The sequence below is a fragment of the Apus apus genome, chromosome 3 (assembly GCF_020740795.1).
Source record: "Apus apus isolate bApuApu2 chromosome 3, bApuApu2.pri.cur, whole genome shotgun sequence".
NCBI classification, from domain to species: domain Eukaryota; kingdom Metazoa; phylum Chordata; class Aves; order Apodiformes; family Apodidae; genus Apus; species Apus apus.
In genome coordinates this window covers 11,733,004-11,757,600 of record NC_067284.1, presented here as the reverse complement: position 1 = coordinate 11,757,600, position 24,597 = coordinate 11,733,004, and the positions used below count along the sequence as shown (strand labels likewise).

Below are 24,597 nucleotides of genomic sequence, written 5' to 3'. Positions count from 1 at the left end.
TGGTGATCTTTAAGGTCTCTTTCAAACCAAAACATTCTATGATAGCAGCATAATCTCCACATTTCAGAGACTTAGCTCACACAGAAGAGTCTGAAGAGGTAAGCACATTGTGACAAGAGTCACTGTTGAGGTTCTGGATAGGCCAAGCCATGGCAAGAGTGTTATCACTCCCTTAGTAGTCACTAGTGGCAGTATCAAAAAAACTGATGTGCCATCAAGGAGACAGGTACAATAGAGGTGTACATGCCAATCTTGATCTCACCCACAGGAACTCAGCATGACTGATCACTAAATTACCATTAAAATGTACTCCTCATCTATCAGAAAGCTCAGATTATACAGTCATTGTTATAATTCCTTACTGTACCACCAGACTGCATTTTTCAAGTACCTAAAATTAACTTTATACCATTTACTTCAACACATCTAAATTGATACAAATACTCTATCCTAGTGCTCTCAGCTAATTACCCTTCGCCTTTGAAGACCTTCCAATGGTAGACAGACTGGCTATAAGCACTTCTGTATTTCCTTATGCTAATGCTCTCTTTTAAAATGTCAGTCTTCTATTTCTTACCTAATTTCACATTTGCACAGTTCTATTCTCAAAGCCCCATCAGCAGTACTCAACACCTAACCCTGCTAACAGCTGGACATCACCTGTACTTGGCCAAAATCAAGACCAGCCTATGAAACTGTGGTGACAGTTTCACAGTGCACTTATCATCTTTAAATTCCACATCCAAATAATTACCTTAAAATTATGAGATACAATTGTCAAAAATGCAAATGCCTACTGTTACTTCTGTACATACACTTTACTGGAAAATAGGTACCAATAAACAAAATTGCCTCAATTGATCATACAGCTTACGGGCCGACATGTATTTTATTTGTAGTCTCTTCATTCAATACACTACCAAAAATCCCCCCCCCCCTTTTTTTTTTTTGTAAACAGAAGGACAGAAACATCACTCCAAAAACAGTGGTCTTTAAGACATTCTGTCCATGTGTAACAGCACACTCCTCTTCTCCTGTCCTATACGCCCAAGCAAGCAGAATTCTAGTCCAACCTATTTGGGCTGTATCGTCCCGTTCCATGAAAACAGCATAAAAAGCTAAAAAGTATCAGGATAAACCATTTCTGACTTTTGTCAATACAATGTAAAGGTCTTAAAAGGCCTTCTCACTACCAAGAAAATTCTGCCATATAGTTACCTCCAAATTCCCTATTTTCTGCCTTCAGATTCCTAGATTTGGTCTTTTCTAGGATGTAGAACATACCCAATATTTTCAAAATGCAAGTTGCAGCAGCCAGGCACTGCTGCTTCTATGACTGGGCATGGACAAGCACAATGATCAAAAAATGTGGTAGCAACAGTGATATGAAGGGGCTAAATGCAAATAAATACTGGACAGGATTAAAGGCTTGGGTGAAAGAAAACTTGGAATAAGACAAAGTAATACAGCAAGGGACATGGAGCACAAGTGGGATGACAGGTATAAAAGAGTGGCAAAGCAGCCCTCTAGACTGGAGAAGACTGATGGATTAGGGCTATGGGAGCAGCAAGGACTGATTTAACACAGAGATCACCCTCCTCAGGCACAGCTGACCTTGCTGTCAGGGCTGGGACAGTCCCAGCACCATTGCTCCCTTCCTAGTGCCTTTGACCATGGGAAGTGGAGCAAACCTTGGCTACAGACTTGATAAGGGCAGCACATTTTGAAGAAACCTTATCACTTTCTCTTCTCCACACATGGTCTGTTCCCAGTAACTCACCAAGATCTGTTTGTTAAGATGAAGGTGTATATTTCACAATATCCATGACTGACACACCAGTGCTCCAACTGCTAAGTAATACTTTGTGAAGGCAGAAATTAAGTGTCAAATAGTTCCACCGTGTCTTGTTGGGAGGTACAACTTCAGTACACAACTTCAGCTTGATCTGAACCCCAAACACTGACCCCTTCAAACTCCAAGGGCTGCCTTGAAAGTCTGCTCAGGCTACCAAACAGGGTCTCTGTCATGGTTTAGGCCTAAGCAAAAACAAAGACCCAGCCATGTGGCTGCTCCCTCTCCCCCCACCATGGGATGGGGCGGACAAAGGCCAATTAGAAGCTTGTGGGTCGAGACAAAGACAAGGAAGGTTCACTCACCACAACATCACAGGATCACCAAGGCTGGAAAGGACATTTAAGATCAACGGGTCCAGCCTATGACCAACACCACCACATCAGCTAGACCATGGCACTAAGTGCCACATCCAGCCTTTCCCTGAACACATCCAGGGGCAGTGCCTCCACCACTTCCCTGGGAAGTCCATTCCAATGTCTAATCACCCTCTCAGTGAGGAAGTACTTCCTAATATCTGACCAATGATAGTCACAGGCAAAACAGACTCAACTTGGGGAAAAAAATATCAATTTATCACTAATTACACCCACACAGGACAAAGACAAATCAAAAAACAGTGCTTAAATACTTTGCCCCATCCCTTCTACCTGGGCCCAAATCACTTTGTTCTTGATTTCTCTGTCTCCTTCCCTCCAGCTGAACAGGGGGACAGAGGATGGGGTTTAGAGTCAGTTCATGGTCTGTTGTTTCCTCCCAGTCCTTCCTTCTCAGAGCGAAGAATTCCTCACAGTCTTCCCCTCTTTCCCCACAGGGTCCCTTCCACGGAAGAGAGTCCTTCACAAACCTCTCTGACATGAGTGCTTCCCATGAGCTGCAGTCCCTCAGGAGCAGACTGCTCCAGCCCAGGCTTACCACAGTCATGGGCTGCTTCAGGAACAGTCACCTCCCCTGGTGCGGGGTCCTCTACAGCTGCAGGTCCAAGTCCATGGACTGCAGGTCCACATCTGCCCCTCCTGGCACCTTCAGGGGATGCTCCACCATGCTCCATGGGTCCACAGGGACAGCCTGCCATCTCACCATGGGCTGCAGGGGAACTTCTGCTTGGGCATCTCCTCCCTCTCCCTCCTCATCGACCTTGGTATCTCTCTGCTCCAGCACTGCTTCTCCTCTCTGCTCTCCACCTTGGCTCTTCTCCTCCCCCTCTGATCTCAGATCTTTTACTGATTCTTTCATATGGTAATTACAGAGGTGCACCCATCGTCTCTCTACTGGCTCAGTTGGCCAGACGTTTGGAACTGGGTGAGCTTTTCAGCTTCTTACAGGAGCCACCCCTGGAGCCCCTGCCCCATGACCAAAACCCACGCCAGACCAAAACAGCACAGTCACGTAAACTGTGGAGCTGAAAACTTAACTTCTGACCAGGCATACACAAACCAGCTGGACTTTTCCCTCTGGGCTATCTGGATCCTAGTGCTGCTGTGCCGACTACAGAAGGAGGTTTCCAGAAAGGAGCATGCAAAGAAATAAAGAAGGAGGGTGGAGCAAGGAGCCGCTGCCTCTCACAGGAGCAAGTTACTGCAGATTAGCTGAACGCATGGACTTGACTCCTGTGCGAGGCAGAAGCTCCTGCGCTTGCTCAGCTGCAAGCCTGGTGATGTTTCGTGCAGGAACACAGGCTGAGACTTGCAGCTCCAGCCAACAGCACAGAGGTCAGAGCTGGAAAGCAGCAAGTATGGAGTGACAAACACCACGTGTGCAACAGAAGGGCTGAAGAGAGGTAAGATAATTGGAAAGGTGGCACGTGCCGAAGGAAGACAATGACCAACGAGCAGGCATACAGGCTTGAGCTGTCTGGTTTTTCAGGATGAAAGGTGCTGTGAAACAGGCCGAGTGGCAGGCACACAGAGCTGTCTACAGCAATGCTTCAGTTGTCCCCTACCCCTTGGAAACAGAACCTGTCACTTCTTCCTTCAGTTTCCACAAGAACTCTCACCAAAATCCCAGAACTTATGACAATTTATCAAACAGTATCTTGCAGTATTTGTATTTGGCAATCTTATAATTTAACTTGACATACATAATGGTTGAAGGATTGTTCATGACTCCACATAAGTCACGTTGCCAGATTCTTTATTTCAGGTCTTATTCTTGACTGTTGCCAGTTTCTTTCACTAGTTCTTGCAATCACCAAACCACCTGACTCTAGATGAATCTGTATTTGTTTCTAAGAGCTGGGTAAGTGCTACAGCCTCCCACCAAATCTTTGCTAAATGTAATAAAACCAGTTATGTCATATAACCAGAAAAGTACTTGAGTGCATTCAAGGCTGCAGAAACTTCCCAAACTGAGCTTGCCAGCTGTGTGTACCTGTCTGCCCTTCTACTGTGTAGGTGGAACTGACGGCCTGCTACGAGGGGTAGCTCCTGCTGCGGTCTGTCTTCCAACCTGGAAAACCTTCTCCAGATTAGACAGGGTTTTTTCTGGTTGATCTGAACAGTGGACGGATACCTGAAACACTCTTGGTGTCTGCCTGGAAAGGACTTCACCCTAGCAGATATGATGAAATAGGAATACCAATTCACTGATGGGACAATGGGATCAAGATGCATGTCGGCAGCAGCAACCAGCACCTACCATGGGGATGGGATCTGATATAACAACTTCATCCCTCATATGCTGCAGAAAGACATTTGCAGTCTTCACAGAGGTTGCTGGTGAAAAGATCTATCTCTATCTTTATTGCTAAGATCACCTCAGCATGTACATTAGGGCCAATTAAGGCCAAAAACTGAATATAACCTGTTTAAAGTATAAATTGGAGAGTCAGAGAGAATTTTAGGAAAATCTCTATGACCACACTCACATTCTAAATGCCCATATTTAAATTAACTACATATATTCGTTATGGTCTCAATGTTTTCACGTTTTCAAATTTTTCAAAAAATATATTTTGTGTGATAAGCACATACAAAGAATTCCACTGTTACACTCTATACGTGCTTCTGTCTCTAAAAATTACACTGGATGCATTTGCAAATTTTAGGCAGAAATGACTGTTCTAAGTTACAAACACAGATGAACAACAGCCCTGAGAAGAGAAGCAACACCCACGTAAGTTCAATAACTGTGTTTTCCAACACTATTTGAATGTTTTTCACATAAAGCTTTGAAGATAAAGGTAACTTTTATACGTAATTTTTTTTTTCCATTCTGTAAAGAAATTATCCCATTATGTAATTATTGCACACAATGGCATAAGCACAAATAAAGCATCATGACAAAGCAAGAAAGGACACTGTATTCACATGATGCAGCTGATGTCCTTTGAGAATATAGTAAATATTCTGCATTTATCCTGTGAAGGAAAACTCTGCACTGTGCTGCAGTATCTTAACCATGGAAAGAGAAGCAGTTTCTTAAGTTGTCTCTTGAACCAGAACTTGGATTCTACTACACTGACATTACAATTATAATTTGCTTCTTGCTTATGATAATTATTCCCCATTGCTTTTCAACTCTACTTTTTTCTAGGAATATGGCATTGAAAGAAAAAAGAGGAAGAAAATCAGAAAAAGCCGAACTAGAGAATTATAAAAATTGATGTTAGGGTCAAAAGAATTAGCTTCCTATGTATCTTTTTTTTCCCCCCAATCTCGTTAATTATTTCATTAATTTTTTTGGCAGACTAATGTAGAAGTAACATAGTGAAAATATTATACTGGATATTATGATATTTACGAGTATATAAAAGTATCCAATACAAATTCAGGAAAAGGCTAATACCAGTGCAGAAATAAGCTTGTGAATTTAAACTGACATGCATATATGGTCTGCAAACAACATGCATTTCATTTTGTTCTGAAATAATAAAGAGTAAAAGAACCTGAGAGCTCACAGAAGCAGCAGTGAACTCTGAATGCAGAATACTGACAGTGACAATGGCTTCACAGGGAAGACAGAAGAGCCCTTCTCCTGCTTTTCTACAGTGCATTTATCAAACACCTTTTTCAGGCTATAAAAGTATTCTAACCAAATTTTTTACTCATCAGTCATGCAGAAAAACTTTTTTCATGACAAATACAAACTATTCCAGTATAATCATCATGGTAAAGAGGAGGTAAATAGATCGTATACCAGATTTAGGACATTCTTCCTCAAATTAGAGCACAAATTGAAAAAGCTATGAGGGAACTGGAAAGGATAGTATGCACAGCTGCTTACATGGTAAAGATGAAAAAAGACCCTGGGTTTGAACTCAAGAGGATAAAAAGGTTGGGAAGGGATACAATCCAGTGTTGAAAAAGAGACTCTAAACAGTATTACAAAGCTAAATTAGTCTCTGCAGTAAAACCCCCCACAGAAATTTAAGCAAAACCTTTTCATTCACTGAATTCTGAATTTGCAGAATATCCCAAGCCAAGTTAACGATGACAGCTATTAACATCAAACTGTATCCTAAGTAATATTCATGGGGGAAAATGCAGTGTACAGCATAAACTAGACTTGAATTTAGCATCCTCAGCCTTCCCACAATAGTACTCCAACAGTGTGAGTTATTACTTGTATTAATAAGCATGCTGCTTTATAAAACACATGCAACTCAGGCAAAAATATCAATGTTGTGTGCTAATTGCCTTTCACAGAAAAAGCTCTTATGTGTAACACTTGAAAGGCTTCACTGAACCTACCTCACTCCTTACAGTAAATCACAGTCTGTCATTGACTACTGATAATAGGAATCTAGGAAGTAACTGATCCCTGAAAGACATCCTTCCACTGAGTAACGTCACCACTGTTATATATCAAAGCCAATAAAAATTACATTTACACAGCTCAGAACTGCAAAATGAAGTAACCTCATACTGAGGTAATGGTCTGCAAGTGATTCTAGATGATGGCCAAAAAGAATAAACTGCTCAGTATCAAGGCTGACTTTGCATTAGGAGGGCTTTATTTGCATTATTTTTCAACAAGAGTTTGGCTGCTTGGTTTTTTTTTGGGAGTGTGTTTGTATACAAATGTTTTTCTAAAGACAGGGAGATTTCTCAATAAACATGGTTGCACTTTATAAATAAAACCACAACATCAGATGTTACCAAAAGCAGTTCCTTTTGTTTGCTGTGTTTATGTCTAGCACTGATTTTAATGTTTGTCCATGCTTTGCTTTACAGTCAAATAACACGAAGAAGTATTTTGGCTACAATTACACATAACTTATCCGTAAAAAGTAAGTAGATAAAAAAGGTATCCATTAAATAATCATGCCCATTCCTCCAACAATGGAATATTATTCCCTGTAGTATAATGAGCAGTTTGGCCAGGCTGGCCATAAATTATCTGCAAAATGAGGCTGCTTGCCTTTTCCTTTGGGAGATTATTACCTAGTCTAAGAGATTTCACTATCAGAATCTATTTCTTGTATAGTAAATGTCATTTTTTTTCTTGCTGAATCTCATCCCTTTCATGTCACTGCAACAGAGGACAGGAGTTAGGAGCTATATACCAAATTTGCTCAGAGACCTGCCTGCCACAGGCTGTGCTGCAACTCTGCCCAGGTTTATCCACATACCACAAAGCAAGAGCAACCACTCAGCCCTGCACTGGCCTCACTGGAACACTGGACATTCATGTTCTAGTCTAGGACATCACAGGGTCCTTTCACCTTGGCCATCTTTTAAAATCTAAGAGAGACCACAACACTAGCAAATTCAACACCCAGAATTAAGTGCAGACTTGACAACACAAAGTAAAGCTTTCTGTCTGGAGACTTCTACAAAATAAGGAGTCTAATGAAGGTATTTTAAAGTCAAAACAAAGACATTTCAAGTGTCTCAGGAGCTACTTCAGAAAAATTGGTTTCCAACAGCAAATAAGATATAGAAAAAAAATAAATGAGATAATGGCAAAAAAATCTCAAGTGCAAAACTAGTAAAAAATTTCAGTAGTTTCACTTCATCATGTGGAAATACAAGGAACAACTAGGGAAGGCAGCGAAACTGCTGAAAATCTAGTGATTTGTTTGCTCCCACTGAAGAAATAAAGGTACCTAGTCAGAAACATTTTTTTTTTACCAAAATGAAATGCCTGCAGAAATAGGAGTACTAAAAGAAAAGCTCTGGGGAGATACTGATAATTACAGTGAAATAAATCACCAAACACTGATGCAATATATCCAGAATTTCTGATGTTTCTTAATACAAAGGGTCTGAATGGCTATTAAAAAAAAACCAACCAACCAAATGACATGTCAGACTTTAACACCCAAACAGGGTAATTTCTGCAAACTTCTTAAGAGCCTACCCTTTAGCACAGCATTGTTCAGCAAGCCTACCTTGGCCTTGCATGACAGTACCACTTAGGAGGTTGCACATCCCCTGCATTCCCACTGTGGCTGCACCTGCCTCTCTTTTGAACATTTTAATGAAAGAGTGCTTAAAAAGGAGTGAGGGACAGGAGAGGCACCACACCAACATAATTGATTCAGACTGCCAAAAGGCTTCTGCTACAATCTTCCACAGTAATTTATTGTTTAAAAAATAAAACCAGGCAGTAAGTACATTTATATGGCAGAGGCTACTTACTGTTACCGATCAAACCCTGATTAAGAAACTGGAGAGGCAGAACAAATAGTCAGTTTTTATCTTGGCAAAGGCCAAGTGACTATTCAATTTATGTAACAGGCTGTTAATACATTTATTGGTTATCTGAAAAAGTAATGAACAGAGAAAGTCTGCTGATGAAGCAAGTTATGAAGCAAAGGCTGGCAACTTTAGCTAGATTACAAAGTTAATCACTTTGAAAGGAAGCTGAGGCCACACTTGCAATCACCCTTCCAGTCTGAGCATCACCTTCCCCTGAGGTGAAAATATGTGCTCCTGTGTGTATAAATTAGGGAAAGGTACTTACCCTTTTAATTATGGAATGTATCATAATGTATGTGAACCTGGCAACCAGAACTCTGTTATTTCCTAACATTTAAAGGCTTGACTCTGAAGCTCATTGAAGTTTCTTTCCACATGAGGTTTTGTCAGTCCTTTGCTCTTTTTCTTTCCATTTTTAGGACAAAAAAACCTCTAAAACCACACTTCTGTCCTGTATGACTATGCTAAATCACCAGAGCAGAGTTAGAAACTGAAACATTCGGCAAATTTAACACAGGTTGTTACTGTTGAAAAAACATGGCAAAGAATTGGCAGGAAAGCTGTGGTGGGGTGGTCTCATCTGGCTACAATCTCCCCCATTCTGTCCTTCATTTGCCAGCACAGCTGCTCCAACAGTTTTCTGGTTTTCCCAGTGCCCTGCATGCCCCACCAGTGCTGGCAGGATCTCATGGCAGTCCCAGACTTTGGCAGCTGACACTTCCAAGTAAAAGAAGACAGGCCGCTCTGCAAGTTGGCCAAACTTTGAGAGAATTCCTCTGGAATAAGGAAAAAGCACTTGTGTCCCAAGCTCTTCATATGCTATCAGAACTCCTAGCCTCTTCTGCAATGGCAGCTCTTCAGACTTCACTTGAAATTACTAACTTCTTTTGTGACATACCCTTTAAAAAGTCAGAAAAGCTGAGGCTGGGTGATGAGCAACCTGCAAAAATATCGTTTTCCTCTAAAGAATGGGAAAAAATAATTGAATTCTTGATAAAATTGCAGTATTATTATTATTATTACAGAAAGAGAGCATCTTTTCATTTACTGTCCTGAATGATGAATTTTTATTATGTAGGGCACAAGTGAAAGAGCAATTATGATTAAATGCTAACTACATAGGACAAAAAATTGGTTACTTCCAGTCCCTGGCTCATAACTACTGATTTAACTGGTATCAGGATGACCTGCTCTGTCTCTTCTTTAATCTCTTTCTGAGAAGATTTATGAAATGTAAATTATTAAGTTATTAATTAACATATGTACAGTAAAGCAGGGTGGGGTTTTTTTTTTTCCTTTTGGCAATATGCCTCCAAGACATAATTTTTTACTGCAGGCAATTTTGCATGTCCTTTTGGACTATAATTTACCCTTGACAAAAAAAGAGCCTGCCAAAAAAAAAAATAAATCAGTGTAATGTGGTTCAGTATATTTTGATTTGCCAACAGGGAAGATCCTCATGGCTGTATTATAAGCTACCTGCACAGATAATAAGCTATTTTAGGTAATAAAATTAACTGCAATTAATCACAGGTATTGCAGAATTAATAACTAAATCACACTGTTCATTATTAACACTGTGAACCTAATTCAGATCTGATTTAAGGTAAGACAAAGTTTCTAGAAAAAGCAGTATGTTTTCTTAGACTAAGTGATATAGCTGGGAAGAATAAGGACTGGAGCATGCAAGTTAATCTCAACTATGATGTCTCAAAATTTGGCTATTTGCAAAATATATAAAATAAGCATAACAAAATAATGTAAGAGATTGCCTTTTCCTGTTTACCTATAAGATACAGTCTTAACTACACCTTCAGACCATAAGTGAGAGAAAATTATCAGTCAGCATACAGGAATGCAATTTCAGTTATTTCATGGAAATTCTATGCATTTTAACCAGGACTTTCATCACTTTGGCAAAGCAACTGACAGTAAACAAAAAAAACAATCACCTTTATGGGGAAACCAACCCTGAAGACTCACATGCAAATACGGGTGAGAGGAGGAAAGGAGGATGAATAACACTTCAGCAGGAACACAAAACTGATCATAGCTGGGAACAGCATCACAGAAGATGAGACAGAAAAAAGGGTGAATGCGCTGAGTACATATTCCCACAACTGATGACGGGAAAACTTCATTTTAACACATCCCTGCTGTCAAGTTTTACACCAGCTAGGAATCCCAACAATGAAGCGTTTCATTTCACAGAATCACAGAATGGACGGGGTTGGAAGAGACCTTGAAGATCATCTAGTTCCAACCCCCCTGCAAGGACAGGGACATCTCCCACCAGACCAGGTTGCTCAGAGCCCCATCCAACCTGGCTTTGAACACTTCCAGGGATGGGGCATCCAGAGCTTCCCTGAGCAACATCTGCCAGTGCCTCACCACCCACATAGTGAAGAATTTCTTCCCAGTGTCTACCCTAAATCTCCCCTCTTCCAGTCTTAATCCGTTACCCTTGTCCTCTCACTACAAGCCCTTGTTTCTTAAGAGAAGTGCCATTTAGGAGTGGTCAAAGTTGTTACATTTACTTGGCTACTACAGATCTATCTGTTCCAACACAAGTAAAACACAGCCCCTTGGGTCAACTCTTTTTGGAGGAATTAAATTTCATCTGGATGCTAGGCTGTAGCCTTAACATGGATCTGCTACACTTCACATACACAAACTAGTGACAAAGGGATACTATGACAATTGCTACAATTCTACATTTTTCATCTAATACATGTAATTCCAAATTCAAAATATTGCTTTAGTTTTTCACATTTGGCAGTCAGACTGGAAGAAGACTTATCAATGATTGATTGAAAACGCACAGAAAAAGAATGAACTCCTGGTTTACTTTATATGTACACAATTTACTTTCCTGAACCAGTAAAAGAGCATCTATCAGACAATAATTAGTACAAATGATGTAAAATCAATGTAATTATTCTTTCAGAGATATCCTTTATTTGTCTAAAAATTAAATAGTCCATTCCTTTCTCTGAAGTTACTTTCAAAAACTTATTATTATGGCTGAGAAAATTTATTCCCAGACAGCAAACAGACACTTCACTCAGGAATAAATCACTGAAACCTTAGATAGAACATAATTACTGTATTAGACATTTGAAAACTAGAGAAAAAGAAAAGAGTATTGTTTTCCTTAGAACCAGAACACAAGAAGAAGGGTTTTCGGACAAGCTAGAAAATTCTTGTTCATTAAATTGTTATGAAGACACCCAGGCTAAAGAAGTCTGACCGAAGAAAGAGGCTGCAACCTCTTACTTGAGAGCTTGTGAGAGTTGCAAAATTATTTCTTACCCAACTTTCTCAAGCTTGCACACATGGCACAAGCAGATTTTCTCCGACTCTCCCAATATCCCAGCCAGTTCTGTAGATCCAAGCTAGTCTGTTTTCACTTCAGTTGAAATAATGGCTATTCTCCTCACTACACATTCTATTTTATTTATTAATCAGTTTTTAATAAAACACCTTTGTCTATGCTTATCAGTGGTCTTTCCTTATACAGAAGTCTGATATTTTCAGAACCTGAGAGTTGGGGGTGGTTGTTGGCTTTAAGTACAGCAAACTTGAGTAGAAAGCTGTCATAGCTACCAGGGAATAAATAAACAACAGGTTACCTAAAACAAGAGTAGAGAAAGCAACTCTACAGAAAGAATTTAGCTTTCTGTGACCCCACTTCTTCCACAACTCATCCCTTCTCACTGCTAATATCATTCCATAACTTCTGTATTTCTTTGTAGGTCCCTTTGGTAATTAAACTTCAGGATGAGGGTTTGTCAAGAAGCCAAGCCTACCAATTTCTCTGTTGACAGAATTGCTTTCTTTTTTACATCAGAATAATTAACTCTAAAATACCAACTCATTCTTGCCCTTTCATCATATACATCTCTGGTTTTCTGTCAGAAAGATATCCTATGAATGTGATGGCTTGCAAGAAATTAAGACAAATTCAAATTTAGTGAGTGAAAGGAATAATTTAGGTTGAGCAATAACAGAGATGTATCTTTTGCATTAAACGAGTTTAGAATTAGATTGCACTTTAAATGTTCATTTGGGGAAAAAAGGCTACAGAGAAGTGACTCTGCAAAGTCTACATCTACAGCATCTTTATGTTCTGGATTTCTGGATTGTTTAAATATCTTTCTGTATGCAGCTATCATTTAAAGAGAATAATCAGTTTAATAACATAGCTTTCAGCAACAAACACATTGGACCAAATGCTATATAAAATCCTTTGGGAAATTAATGATCCTCAGTCTATAGGATGAAAAGCAACAGAACAGACAATGCCACACAATTTCATTATTGCTTCTTTTCTGCAGTAGTCAGGGTTTGTTCCTATTCCTCAGGCTTCTCTAGTAAGCTGGTCAACAATGTAAATTTTCAGGTAATTGGTACAGACTATGCCATGCTTTAAATGCATGGGACCAATTTATTTTTACTCAAAGTACTTTTACAGGTTTAAAACACTGGACACTCCTCTTGCCACAGGTAGGACATAGGTGTGTCTTTTGCTGAAACATGCTCTATCAAACTATGAAAATTTTCCAGCCAACATCAAAGACTTATCTCCAAAAAGACAGGATATAATCTTTGGAAGACACTTGGAAAATTCCTCTGAATATTGCAAAAAAACTACCAGCATACAATACATGTAAACAATGTTAAGCTTCCTCTTATTTTTAATGTGAAAGAGAAGCTAAGGTAAACAACTGAGAAATTATCACTTTGAGTCAAAAAACATTCATCAAAACCTACTATAAGGCTAAGTGGAAGAGGAAAATTATCTGGTTTTAGTGAATTCAAATAACTGAAGCTTAATACTTCAGCTATTAAAATAAGCTGTATTTATGACTTATCTCGACTGGAAGAAAGTATTTTCATGCAACACCATTGTCTCTTCTAAGTATTACTCTAGTTTACCATGATACACAATTCATCTTTCAAACTGCAATTTTCTTAACATGTAAGTAATGTGTGAAGATTTTTATCAAAGAGAGTATTGTACAGAAAATAAGCACAAACACCTTGCTTAGTGAGGCCTGACAGTCAATTCTTCTTCTATTCTTAAATAGCAGCAGGATGAGTAACAGTGAGTCCTGAATCAGAACTGTGTATGGAGCATTATCAACACAAATTAAGAAGTTTGAAATCTTCTTAATACATTAGTTGAGAAGAGAACCATGCCCATAGCTAATTTTGCCTTCTGGAGGGGAGAGAACAGTTCAGAGCCTTCATTAGGAGAAACCAAATTCACTTTTGAGTCCATCTATCCTGCTCTACTCCCCAAATCCAGTGATCTAGGAGATCGAATACCCACTTTCAAACAGAATTTTGTACTTCTGAGTAAAAAGATCAAAAACTTGAGCGTTTGAGATTTGATGCTTTAACATTCACCAAAAGAGTGAAGTGCTTTTATAAACATCTGTGAGAAATGATGGTTTTCATATGCAGACTTGAGGGGGGAAAAATAATCAAGTTCACTATCCTGTTTCACTCTCCTAATTCCAATCTTCTCTATCCTGTAATTAGAGATATGCACATTAGATTTCATTTATAATCCACTGATAAATATTTGCTCACAGTGCAATCTTTTAATACTTGGTGAAAAAATGGCTTTATTTTTAAGTATGAAAATAGCCAAAGATTATAGCTTTGAAAATACTTTGTTACAAGGGGGAAAAATGCCACCTGCTGGGTACAGCTGAGGACTGTCCTTTTCTAACTAACACCACGCTGCCTTGAGAGAGTCTTTTCTTCACTTCAGAATTCCTTTCTCTCATCTTGAAAAGGGATACAGATACACCCATTGCTTTTGGGGAGTATGTGATAGCACCCTCATTGAAACTAACATAAAACTTCTCATTGCCATTCCCCTAAGAGATCAGGAGGTCTGGCAACAGATAGGAAGACCAGCATAGGGGTAGTGATGCTTTTTATCTGTCAAGAACACGAGAATTCTTTGTAAACCCCACAACACTTCACAACCTTTTGTATCTCGTAAGTTTAGCAGTTAGGTTATAAAAACATGATTCACTTTATACATAGAAAGCAGAGCAATGTGCTGTTTTCTCTATTAGTCATATACAACTTTTCTACCATTCCTAAGCCAGCAATAGGACATTGGCTGGTCAAGTACAGATGCAGAACCAGTTACCTAGCTTAAAACCACAAAACCAAGACATTAACAACCATATTGTTCAAGCCAGGAAAATAACAAAAAGGAGAAGTCAAGAATGTCCACTTAAGAAATATATTAAAGGAGCTAAAAATTGGAAATGGCAAATATTGATTTAGTAAAATGGATAATCTTTAAAACTAAGAAGCATGAAAAAACGAGGATAGGGTTCCCACACGTAAACATGAGGAAGAAAAGAGGAAAGTTGTTTTGATTCATAACAGCCAAGGGAATTCTGTTACATGTTTGGTTTTGTTTTTGTTTTTTTAATTTTACAACATAAAACAGCAGATGTCACCTCTGCATGTATACATCCACATGCATATAGGTATATATATTTATAAATAAAAAATCTGATTTACTTCATATGAAGCTGAAGCAGCATATAACTTTGGAAATCTGGGTTTCAAAGCTTAAATAAAGGATTATTTCTCACATTTACAATAACACTAAAAAGTAGGTAGGTCTTGTGTATGAATTAAAGCCTTGAAGTTGATTTCAGAAGAGAATTCAGTACAAAACCACTTTTGTACTTCACACTCACTGGCATAAGACTGCTTTGTAAAAAGCATGCAAGCATAAAAAGTGTATGAAAATAAGGAATTTTAAGATCCTTTTTAAGATCCTCTAGCAGGACGACATGCTCACATCTGCTGTCAGAGGGAACCAAACCTCTACTGCAAATCATTAAAGGCTTTTTACAAAGTGCTAGATACTCCCTGTCCAAGTGTAGCATGTGCACAAGCTGTATATCCAGTAGTTTCTGTTCTTTTAACTATCACTTAGGTAAGTAATAGCATGGATTCTTCATTACCATTGACCCATCACACTTTGATTATGCAAACTGGTCTCCCACAGACAGATACACGCACCTGTAGCCTCACTGATTTAAATGTGTTTCTAGAAGAGGATAAGCATCTTTTCCCAGAAAAAAGCTATAAGCTGGGTGTTAGCCCAAAAGATGGCAAGACAAAGCCTAAGGCAGATCCTAAGTCGCTAAAGTAACAGATAGATATTAAAAATCCCATTTATTTCCTCAGAATGCAAGTATTCCTTAAAATGCTAATTTCTAAAAACTGATAAATATTTTTAAATCAATCATCATAACTTGAATCCCTACAAAACCAGAGATACTGGAAAATTATTCTAAAAAAAATATTATGTGGTTTCTTTTCTAATGCCCCTGAGGTGGTAAGATAAGTGCAAGTACAAAGAGTTTTTCTCCTGGTTATCAAAAAGGGAAGGTGAAAATGCTGATAATGTCTCAGTGTTTTAGAATTGCATGCATGCAATATTGATAACACTGTCATGGCAGAAATGCAAACACCCTGCATAAGGGTCATTAATTTTGTTGACATGTTTTCCTGATTCCAAAGTACTTGTGCATTCAAGAAGACACAGAAAGCTGGGTACTAATTCCCAAACCAATTTCAAAACATTTTGATGGTATCAAAGCCAACTGAAAGGCATTCTTAGAGTTATGAATGTCACGATTAACTTTTAACATACTCATTATTTAATACTTATATCTGTTCTTTTATGAATTCTGAGTTTGGTATTATCAGAAAATTAAATAATAAAACGTTCAGAGTAAGAGTGATTAAGAGTGGAAAACGTGTGCTATCTTTGGCTGCCCAGCCTGTTTGTTCTACTCTACACCATGGTGATAGTTTCTTTTCCCTTCTTAGTTTACTTTATTCATCTTCAAAATACACCACAGCATGCAAAAGCTGACGATTTTTTTCCCTGAAATACGTGTTTTTTTAGTTCTAAACACCATAGAAAAATATTTAGTTTTCAGATCTGCCTAAGTTTGTACTAACGCTCTTTTCCAAAACCTGTTTTAAATGTCCCCATGTGTAAGCTCAAGAAAACAGACAATAAAATCTCATTAAATAACATTAAAAAACAAACAAACAAACTACTGAATATTAATTCATACTGGACACAATTAATGGAGGAAAAAGTATTCTGAGTTAGAGTATCATCTATGACGTACTCACAAAATCCAGAAAATATTTATTGTCTGAAGGAGACCAAAGAGTTATTACATGAGAAACGCATTTCAAAGAAGCTCATACCAATTTCTAAAATCCATTAAAAGCACTTTGAACAGGATATTCAATAATACCCTCCAATTTTACCTAGAATTAAAAAAAATTATATATTTTGGCATAAAAAAAACCCCAAACGTTCACAACTGAGTTTCAGTAAGTCTGAAAACAGCATATCTATTATTCAAGCTATAGCAAATGGAAGATGAAGATGTTCTCTATTTAAATTAGACAGTTTTAAAATTATATATCTGGCAAACCTTTATAGCCTATAACAAAGAACCAAGTCAAATTCCTATTTATAAAAAATTGCATGTTATTTTATTTTGCAACTTAAAAATCCTCTCTAAAAGAACAACCCTACAATTTGTAAACTAAATACAAGTACAGTAAATACTCTGAAAAATCTTTACTTAAAGAAAATAAGAAGAAAGGAAAACAACGTTAAAATATTTAGTAGTTAAATGTCTAACAGTTCCATATGATTTGCAAACTATTAAACATCTGATCTGCAGATAATCTCAGAATAACTTTGGAAAAGACCTTTGCACCTCATCTGCCTCATGTTCAAGACAGTGTCAGCTTCTAAGATTCTTCAGGTGGCTCACAGCCATATCCAACTACCTCCTGAATGCCTCAAAAGATGGAGAGTCCACAACTTGCCCACCTAGTACAGTGTTTGACTTTTCTCATGCTGTTTCTTCTCCTGTCCTACAATTTGTGTCCTTCGCTTTTCATTCTTTCAACATGTATCTCTGAGCAGCCTGGCTTCATATTCTCTCTCACCTGCTGTCAGAGAGTTATAAACAGCAGGAAAGTATTATGTAGCCTTCTCTGCTTTGGACAGAGGAAAAACAGTTCTCCCAGCCTCTCTTTGTATGTCACCTCCTCCAATCCCTTCACTGTGTTGGTGGACCTCCACGGGACTTGCACCAGTGTGTCAGTATCTTTCTTATACTGGGGAGACCAAAACTAGACACAGTACTCCAGATGCAGTCTCACCAATGCTGAATAGTGGCAAAGAATCATCTGTTCCAACTGCAGCCCAGTTACCAGCTGGGCATCAGTGCCACAAGTGCCAACTGTTGCCCCAGTTTCAAAGTTTCCCCCTCCATTACCCTAAGGTCCAGTTTGTTTAAGTAGTCCTTAACCTGAATGTCCTCACAGGCTGGTAGTAACTCATTTCCCTGCACCCTGCCGTAAGGTTCTGGGACCTCTGCAGCCTGAGAGCAGACCCTGACACCCAAGACCAAAGCAAACTGGCAGATTGTGCCCTCAGCCCTTCCTGTATCTTGTGCCACCACGTGTAGTGGTGCATCAGCACCCCATTTCCCTTAGCCTTCCTTTCATTACCAAGGTACCTATAGAAGTCCTTGACTTACCTTCAGCTCCAGCTGAGTTTTGGCTTTCCTAACTCCTCCTCTCTACAAACACTGGTTTTAGGCTCTCCATAGAGGCCTGTTGCTGTTTACATCTTCCATACACTTCACTGGATGGGTGAGTTAACTCAGGAATTGCCCATTCAAGGAAGCCAGCAGCCTGCTGTATCTGCTTTTCTTCCTGCACATAGGAGGAGTATGTTCTTGTGCATTTTGAGGAGGCTGTTCTTGAAGATCAACCAGCTCTCCTGGGCCTCTCTGCACTTTAGGAGACCTGCCATGGGACACCACCTAACTGTTCCTTGAAAAAAACAAAGTCAGCCATCCTGAAGCCCAAGATCATTTTTCCAGAGCCTGCTTCTCTCAGTCCTCTCTCAGATCCTATCCCCTCACAGTTGTTTAGCTGGGGATGGCATAAGCCCTCGATTTATATATCCACAAGTAGCAAGAAATCTAAGCTACGTGGCCAAATAGCAATAAAATACCTATACAAATGTAAAATAAGACAGAGAAGTGCATGGGAGAGAAAAAAAAAACCTGAAGCATTGAAGTATTTGGGAGCTTTTCTTGATCTCACAGTTAGAAATGGATCTTTAACAAAGGGGATAACAAATATGATAGCTGACATGAGCAACTGCAAAGACTATTTTAAGAAGACAGCAAGTTCAGGAAAAAGGAACAGGGTCTATAAAACATACAAGGCTACTTTTACATTCCATCTGCAAGCATACAGATAATTTTAGGATTATATGAGACAAAGCATTTAAAAATCTGGAAAAAATTAGTAACTGCAGTAGAATAATTATCTAACAGATGGAGATTGCCCAAGGCTACCACTTGAACATATAAAAAGATGAGGTTGAGTTCGTTTTTGAAATTCAGCATTAGAAATTCCAAGAGCATCCTGGGTATTAGTTGTGGAAGGTACAACATTATGTTGAGTGTACCAGAGAATAAATAGAGGCTAGATTCAAAGTCTTACTTTGAAAAGAGTTTTCAAAAACCGAAGTATTACAAAAATATTTTAAATATTCTCCTATAAGCAATATAGCATAAATACTTCCAGCATAGTACCCAGGTAAAATGTCTATCTACAAGTTTCCATTGCACTGCTGATGGTGGCAGTTGTGCATGCAGACTTCTACCACGGTAATACCTGTGCTTTCCCTTCCCATGCCACCACACTGTTCTTTCTACACTCAACATCCTCTTTTGATCAGTTTGCACAACCTTTCCCCTTCATTTCTTCAGAACTAGCAACACCTACTCTGGGAGCAGCTGAATGTCTGAAAGCAACAGCTAAACAAATTAATCCTTTGCTTTCATAATTTGCAACTCTCAGAATTCCATTAAAAGTAAGCAACTTTGAAGCACACGCTTCCTTTAATAACAGTACAACCATAAATGTAGTTAATATATTCAAACCTGCACTCCTGCTGTCATCCCAACACTATGCATCTTTGCATCTATTTGCAACATCTTGCCCTTATTTGTTCCATAATTGCTGTGCGACATCATCTGCGTTCTGCCTCTAACTCCTCTCTACTCACCAGAAATGCAGCCCCTGTCTTGACTGTGATCTGTGGAGGCTGGAGCAATATGGGATTATTATTTTTATTGCCAGGGTATTATTTGTAAAGCTCCCTTTCTGTGACAGACAGCATGAGTAAGAACAAGCTTGTGCTCTCTGACAATGGGCACTGGGCAAACAGGTGAGATGGCAAAGAGCTCACAGCATAAACTGGTATTTAGGAATCACACAAGAGGGGGAATGGAAAGAGAGGAAGGAGCAACAAAACACGGGCCAAACAAACTCATGTCAGTTCTGTGTTTCTTAGATGATTCAATTAACTTCCATGACTTCCCAGCCAGTTACCCTTTTTTTTTTTTTCAATGCAGAAGAGTGAGGAAGATTACTTTACGAAAAGAGTAGCTTATAAAAAGGATAAGCAACCCTGTGCCAGACAACACAGCTATATATGAAAGCAAATGAAGAACACCCTGGTTATTTTGAACCAGTTGCAGCTTTTCCTATTCTCCCAGAAGCTCTTTCTAATTTACAGAACAAAAAGGACATCACATCCATCCAACAACAGGAAAACATTCACTTTGCTGTAGTTCTGAATATCTGTAGCTGTTGATTGATTTGTAATTACTGAGGTACCCAAGATCTGACTCCCTCACTGTCCTTCAATGTATTGTAAATTATCTCCCATTTTTATTACTTGACAATGGCCAAGCTAAACAGAACTCTGCCTAAACACTGCTTGTTTGTTTTTTTTCTCCATGTGGTCTACTTAATCATGGACATAATAAAAAAACAACACAGACTTGCTCCTAACAAAGAGTTCATGTCTACTTTGGATTGCTAACTTTTTTTAAAGAAACAAGCCTTTATTACTATTTCTCTCTTAGAACATAAGTAAAATTCTTGATTCTTTCCAATATCTTATGGTTTTATATTACATTTATATTATTCTGTGATTTGAAATAATATTAAATTGACTCAGTAAGATATTCATTCAAAGCCAATAAAACCAAAGCCTTGCTTGTAATTTGATTTCAGCATGTCTGATTCAGATAAAATCAAGGGACTTTTACAGAGTAATTAAAAAATTGTAAAAGGAAATACAGACATTTCATAAATTCTAGTTTTGGAAGCTACCACAAATCTGGCACTATGGAGACATTTTCAGTTGATATTTGCAACATTTAAATAAAGCTCAGAGTTGGGTTTGGGGTTTTTATTTTTACAGAAATATTCTTAAGAGTCAGACATTTTGGGAAAACACATCTCTACTCTTTAAAAACAGTCTTCTCTGTAATATAACTGAGATATTGCACACAACAACTAAATATCCTCTGTATTATCTTCTGATATGGACTTTTAATTTGTAGATAATTTGGAAATGCAGCTGATGTGTTTCAGTCTGTTTTTTTTTTTATTTTATTTTCTATTAGTATCAACCATCGTTTAGGAAAAATACAAGGTACTGTTATATGATTAAAGGGCTCCATTTCATGTTGTTGATGTGAAACCATTCTCTTAGCAAATGTGAAATGATAAGAGAAGTGCTGGGAAGTGGGTCTACCTTTTTAAAGCATAAATAACCTGAAGACCTTTCAATTCAACTGCTGTGTTTCACCAGAGCTAAACAATTAAGTACTCTCTTCTTTAGGTGATTTAATAAGCTGTTGGTTGTTGTTTTGGATTGTGTGTTGGGTTTGGGTTTTTTGTTTGGTTTCCCTTTTCTAAATAGAAGTAACTACACTGATCTGATGAGAAGAGAATGAGAGAGGACATATGCTGGAATTCTTGCAAACACAACATAGAGTTAATCTAAGTATCATCTGGATGCTTGGACAGACTGGACTATGACAATACACAGGGGACAATTACCATGGCTCAGCTGATATGCTGTAATTCCCTAAGGTGCAATAATGCAATTTCTTTCAAATGTTGTGCACTGAATAGGAGGGTCAGGATTAGGTCACTGAGGTTACAAAACCCCTACGATTCTTTGGGATGCAAAGGCATCTTTTTCTTTATTCTTTTTAAAGCAGTTTTTATAGGGAAGCCTATTCTAAAAGTATCTCATAAATCATAAGCCAAATCCTTCTTTTTAATTCAATGGCAAAACTCCCTCTGATATCAATAGTGAAATAAATCAACCCAAGATAAAAACAATTGGTCTCCCATCCGTAACTGATCTACACCTGGGATTAAATGCTGCAACCATTTTGCAATTAACATTACTATTGCAGACTGATCTAGGGCTGGAAATGCACAATGGAGAACACAGGGGAATTTTAGGTAGATGGAAAACAATCATACTGAGTAAAATCTGGCAGACTCCCTAGAGGTAACTCCTTTATTCATTTGAAAAATGCACAGGACTGTTTACAATTGTTCAAGATCTCAATTACATATGCCATCCAAAAGACATGTCCAAAAGCTGACAGTGCTCTAATCTCATACTACTGAATAAATAATGTTCCTGTATGGGGTGGGTTTTTTTTCCATGTTTAAGTGAACAGGGAACTATAAATACAAGCATTGCATGGCTAGAGTTTTGTGATACGGATTCAGCCTGTATCTGTCCCAGCTATGCTGTGAGCTGTGGTAAGACCACACGCACTTGTAGCGCAGGTTTAAGTATGTCTGCATTTTGAGATTTAAAGATGAGCCTGTAAAACATATCAGAGGACTTGGAAATAACAGAAAATCCCCATTCTCATTGTTTCAAGTTGTCAAGTACTTGAGATCAATACTTCAGCTTTGGCTCCTCATTTGTCAGTAAGAAATCAATACAAAGACATACCTTCTGTTTCCATAAATATTATTGCTTAACTGTAAGAAAACAACACACATTTTGTAACACTACTTTATCCATATCCTGTTTACTTTGCTGTTAAATGCATGCCAGATTTCTTTTTGGATTACTGAAGAAGAAGGAAACTTTTTTAACCTAAAAGGCTGAAACCAGTACCAATGCTTGCTTTTAATCTCAGTGGGGTGGGGGGAGGCAGGAAGCCCAACCTCATCATGTTAGAATTGCCATTAGCAAGACATTCAGTTCATCGAAACAGAATTCTTAGTCATATCAGAAATCAACCACTTCATCATGGTAGTGCTCAGAACTCAGGAACTACCTTTCCACAGTCTAAAATTCCTGTTGTTTCTTTTAAAACTTGTCAAAAACTTCAAAATCAGTGTCATTCTGATGTTTCCTCAAATGAGTTCAGATCTTGCGAAGCGATAAATTGGATACTCAAATTAACTACTGGAGCAGTTAAATCTAGAGTACTTCATTCATTGTTTGTGTTTAACTGTGCAGAAGCTACTGTTTCATCGGTCATTACTTAACATAAATACTTCTCTACCAACAATGGAAAATAATTTTTTTCCACTCACTATTTCATTAACTTTTCTTTTTTGTTGGATGAATGCACTTAAGTTGCTAATATCAGTCAACAGACACATGAGAAAAAGTAAAACCTATCTGGAAGAATTGTATCTTATTTATCAAATGACAGGTTTCTAGAATTATTTTTTTCTAAGGCATGTGAGATGAACGTAAACTTTAATATATTTAAATATTACAGTATTTACAGACTAATCAGGATAATTGTTTCCACCATGTGAGCAATGCACTTATTTTCACATAGATAAAATATGGTAGAACTTTTTAAAATACTAGAAAGTGTTTCAAATTCCACAATGGAACAGCTATTCTTTAATAACTTTCTACTAACTGCTCAATGTTTTAGAAATATTTTGTGCTAATATTTTATAAGGTTTTCCCATTCCAATCACTCTATGGTGCTATATACACTAAACATAACACAATAGCACTGGTAATTTGTAGTTCAAATCAGTGTTAACTAATCAAGTGAATATTCCTTTTTTAATGTGAAATGAAAAATCTATTGTGTTTTTTTTTTTCCAAATCACAGGCTATCACTGTCTATAAGCTCCAGCAAAAGAACACCATAATAAAAATAATCTTCCCACGAAATAATGGTTAATTTTTCATTTATTTTTTAACAGAAATCTTTCCCATTGCACTGTTCTGTGACTTAAATTAAAGCCAAGCAAACATGAAATTGTTGTAACGAGCTGATTCTCTGAAGTTTACTTTAAAATATGCCTATATATGTTCTAAAATAGCTATGTTGTTACTGAGGACTTCATATTGCATTTTCAAACATAAGAATATTAATAGATAATTCTGACCTCATGAATTACTCTGAAGTTAGCAGTTTACATTTTGCAGAATAAACCGCATATCTTTAAGATACTCTCTACTCATCAAATATATTCACAAACTTTACATGCAAATTTCTAGAAGTTAGATGGGCCATTATTAGCCCTCTGGAATACATAAGCAATCTAGGAATTAATTGTTTAATCTTATTAAGTTGCCTGTGGCACCAAGAAAACCAAAAGCTAAATGTCAGTATTTCAAACTGTCAGCTGAAATGAGTCCCAGATGTTAAAACATTAAGCAAGCTAAAAATCAATTAACTTAATTTTAAACAAAATCTTTTCCAAGGCAAGCTTTAATCTAGTGACTCAGTCTTCCCCTCCCTGTCACAACTGAACATGGAAATTGCCCCTATTAAATATGTGCAGTGACTGAACTAGACATAGTATGTACAACTGATGTAACGTAAAGATTTACGTGTCTTCTGACGCTAGAATTCATGTTTTTGATTAAGATTTTAATGGTTTTCAAGACAATACCAAAGAATAACTATTGAGTAAAAAAATTCAGGGTTTGTTTTTCTTTTAGAAAACAAGTGCCTGTCACATTTGTGTGTAATTCTAAAATGGAAGAAAGCTTATTATGTTGCATAAAACCAATTGAAAATAGTTATTATAAGAACTTACTCTAATAAGCCTGTCTACTATCCAAAAATATAAGAGGTATTGCCAAATCCAAAAAGGACTTTTTAAAAAAAATTATAAAAT

At 37.8% G+C, this 24,597-nt stretch overlaps 1 protein-coding gene across 2 annotated transcripts in view; it reads right to left on the bottom strand.

Moving 5' to 3' along the window:
* Positions 1-24,597, bottom strand: part of RNGTT (RNA guanylyltransferase and 5'-phosphatase) — a 176,327-nt gene that overhangs the window by 37,900 nt on the left and 113,830 nt on the right. The window lies entirely within an intron of this gene.